General features: G+C 31.4%; 1 non-coding gene across 1 annotated transcript; it reads left to right on the top strand.

Moving 5' to 3' along the window:
- Window positions 1-4,261: 4,261 nt before the first annotated feature.
- LOC148762439 (small nucleolar RNA snoR8a) lies at window positions 4,262-4,356 on the top strand. Its single transcript, XR_016026848.1, has one exon. It is a non-coding gene; the product is annotated as a small nucleolar RNA snoR8a (small nucleolar RNA).

Here is a 4,356-nt window from a genome sequence, read left to right as displayed (position 1 = left end):
CTCCTTTCAAAATGGGGAAAGGATTGTAAACCTTTTTCAAAAAAACTTTTCAATCATACACAACGGAACCTTATTTGAGATGCAACATAATGATATATTTAGCTAACATTTTTTTCTCAACTACACACGTACTCCTTGTTTTCATGACATCTTAAGAAACCCAAGAAACATTCCCTAAATTTAATTTGAAACAAATTATACTAATAGAGGAAACTCAAATATATACTTTTGGCTCCGTAATGAAAAATCTCAAATGGTTATAATACTCACTAAGTCTCTATACCCATATATTTTATTAAATTTAGTCCTTGTACTGAAAATTGAAACAATTTAATCCATTGATTTTGAAAATTTCTTTAATTTAGTCCCTCCCCCTAATGACATCTAATTTTTTTGTTAAAATGGATGACGTCTACATTGATGTGGTACATTTTGATGACATGGCACTGAGGGGATGACGTGACAATGTCACGTGGCATTAAAATGATGACGTGGCATTGACATGTTGACATGTCAGTGCCATGTGGCAGATAAAAAAATTTACAAAAAAAATTTGTGCCACATCATAGGGACTAAATTGTACAAAAATATATAGTAGATGGATTAAATTGAACAAAATTGAGATGTTAAGGAACTAAAGTGAAAAAATATTTGAAAAATACAAATATTTAAATAGATGATAGATATACTTATTAATAAGCCAAATATTTAAGTATAAAAGATTTATCGTGTTAAAATATATATTTAAATATTTTCTTACTTGATTATTTGATTCTAAAATATTTAAATTTTTTTTAAATTAGGGGAGGGCGATTTGAACCCTATTCTCTAGGTAAGGGGATCATGCACCAACCAATGAGTCAAATACTTAGGTGCTTCTAGAATATGTACATTAATTTATGTTCTTTGCAAAAATTAATTTTGTCACGACCCGGAACCTCCCTCAGGCCCATGACAATCGCCGCGACGTCCCGATTGACACTCATTAACCAGAATGCCAACCGGAACCCCGCAAGGCTTACATATCAGTTTCTTTCCTTTCCTGTGAGCAATCATTATTAAATATCGAGTTTTTAGAGAATATATACTATTTTAGATAAAAAAAATCAAAATAAAATTTTCGCCACACAGGGGTATTTTGGTCACTTTTTTTTTTTTCAAAAATTTCGAAACTGGCTAAAACGTAATATACAAGTACAAAACACATAATTCATATTCAAAATGAGTTTAAGAGTCTAGAATCTTCATTTAAAATGAAATTACGATTATTTGAATATAATAAGAAAATAAAAGAAATATTAAGGAAAATATTCTATTTTCTTATAAAACAATATTTATAAAGTTATACGTGAATAATTTTTATAGCGTAAAAGCTAAATAAATTTATACATACTGAAATACAGTAAGCCAAAATATTTAATTTAATTTACAATAACAAGAGGGCCCCCGAATAAACAAAAGTAAAGAGGACTGTGAACCTACGGTTTGAAAAATGCAGATCCAATGGTAGTCCTCGATGAGATCAGCTATCTACAGTCTATACTGAACCTGAAATGGGTGGAAAGGAGGGTGGTGAGATTATAAAATCCCAATGAGTAAACAGACATTATCATAAATATCTAAAGGCGAGTAAAATGGAGGCAAGTTTAAACAACAAATTTCAACCCATTTCATAATGTTTTCAATTTATTTCTTAAACCATAAAATATTTGTAATTTACCAAAATAGTTGTTAAGGCTTATGTCTTTTATTAAAACAAGGCTCAAGCCAAAACTAATCCTCGGGGATATCTTGGCCGAGGCATCTAACCAAGTCCACCAAGGGTGTTAAAATATTCACACGTGAAATACATTTTTATTTTTAAAAACCAGTCGTTCCTTGGCGTTGGCCGAGTTACACATTCACGTGGGGGTTCGACGTGAAGTGAGCTCTAATACTACCCCAAGAGTTACCCTCCTCGCCTCTACAACCGGAGTAACTATATAATTGGGTTTACCGTGCCCCTCTAATAGGCAGTCCACGGAAACCCGTCACTGCAGTGACTAACCCACCAATTTTAATAAAATTTTGACAGTATAACGTGGCTTTTATTTATTTATCCAGCCTGCATAGTAAAACAACTTACATAAATTTCCCAATGCATTCACAAAATATAGCCACATATACTCATTTCTCATAAGCCATTCCTACGAAAATATATATTTTTCAAGTCAATTTGTAGCCTCCAATTACTCAATTTCATAATCAATACAATATATTTTTATTTGTCACATTTATTCCTAAAACATCAAAAATCCCGTTTTAATCTCGTTCTCATTTCATAAAATACATAAAGGGCATTTAAAATAAACTCTAGATAATTTACAATAATAATAAGTTTACTCACCGTTTGTACAAACTAAAAGCTTTCTAAGCGCCCCGATCACTACTCGTCGGGTACGACTTCTTTGCCTTTTCCGGAAGGCTCTCCTCCTAGACACATTACAAAAATTTGCACAATTCATCACATTGATGCTAAATCACTATATAATTAACTTAAATCCTATACTAATGCATGGTATGAAATGCAATAGCCTAAAACGGCTTAAACGCGGTATTAACCTATTTTTGGCACTTTGCCCGATAAATTGCTAACGCGCTCCATTTTAGCTCTAAATCATCCCATTCTCTCTCCAACATTTCTAACCATTAAATATCAGCCAATAACCTTCTAAAAACAACAAAATCAGCTCACTCCCTTCCTTGGAAAATTCGGCCAAAAATGGGACATTAAGTCGGTTAATTTTCTACTTTGTTTTTCTATCATGTTTAATCGTTTTTCATCATTTTCTCTTCATTTTCCTTAGAATAAAATCAATTCATCATCATTGTACAGCATTGAGCATCCAGCCAAGAGTGGGTATTGTGAAAATTCAATGATTTCTTGCCCAATTTAATTTCTAAACACATTTAACTAACTAAAACTATCAATTTAACTAAAAATCAAAACCTAAAAATTTCAATTTCTCTCCCCTAGAATTTCGTCCAGACCTTGATATCACTTTTTGATCTCTGTCCTCAAGCATGCTAAATGGAAATAAAGGCATAGGAAAGGTAGAAATCAAGCTAAAATCGAAAAATCTTACCGTTAGACGCGTAAACGGTCGAAAATCGTGAATTTTCCTTTGAATTTTCTTGTTTCTCTTTGGTTTTTCTTTTTTTCTTCCTTTCCTCTCTATTTCCTCTCTTGTTCTTCCTTATGGCCGGCCAGCACTTAAAATTTGGGTTTAAATGGGCTGACTTTTCATTAAAATAATATTATATCATTAAAAAAATGCCACATGTCACTTTCCCATTAGCCCATTTTTAAAATTTCATCCATTTGTTTCCAAATTTTCACCATACACTTGTCTCATATATTCATAGCTTAGATAAAATTCTCAGACTCATCCAAAGTCTCGGTGGAGTAATTTTTGAACTTTACACTTTTACCCCCGTAAAAGTCAAAAATTACATTTTTGCCCCAAAAATTGAAAAATTGCCCATAGACATATTTTTCATCCCTTATACTCATACCATTCTCCAATTTGTCAAATTTGATCTAAATTCTCTCAAAATCTCAAATTTTGTCCGTGGGTGGCAACATTATGATTTTGCCCCTACACTCCAAAAATCACCAGAATTAAACTTTTTCACTTCCTATCATTAAATTATACTCCAAATAGTTAATCTTGGTCAAAAATTTCACTCCATGATCAAATTATTATCTTAGGTGGCAAAATGACGATTTTGCCCTTGAATATCAAAATTTCTAATTTTACCCCAAATGAACCCTCGAACTCCGAACAATCATTTTTAGTCATTCCTGGACTATAAAATATTAAATTTCATCCTACAATTCCTATTTGAACTAATTCGAGGTTAAATCAACTCAAGTGTACCATTAGGTACAATACCGAGTTTCGTCTATTCTTAGGTGCTTTTCCTAGCATAATAACATGCTACTCAATGCATGTATGTCATGACATGTATTTATAGGGTCGAGTTTTACAAATTTTGAATTCTCCTTCTATGAAAAAAATTTCATAGCTAAAGCTAAATTTAGATGAATAACTTGCATTATGATGGAATAAAATAATATAAAAAGTCTACATAAATTCTTTTTTTCTTCTATTTATAATAGCATAAAAATTTGAAATTTATTTGACTTAGATTTTAACTCAAATTAGCAAAATAAGTTGATTTAGTTTTTTCTTTTAAAAAAATGAAGAAGGGAGATATGGAGATAGCAATAATTATAAAAATAATTTCTCGTTCTGACTTGCTTAATTTGGGCATGAGAAACCTTTTATTACACCCATAGAATATGAGCTACTC

The sequence above is a fragment of the Theobroma cacao genome, chromosome 5 (genome assembly GCF_053813885.1).
Source record: "Theobroma cacao isolate CCN51 chromosome 5, ASM5381388v1, whole genome shotgun sequence".
Lineage (NCBI taxonomy): Eukaryota > Viridiplantae > Streptophyta > Magnoliopsida > Malvales > Malvaceae > Theobroma > Theobroma cacao.
This window is presented reverse-complemented; position numbering and strand designations above follow the sequence as displayed.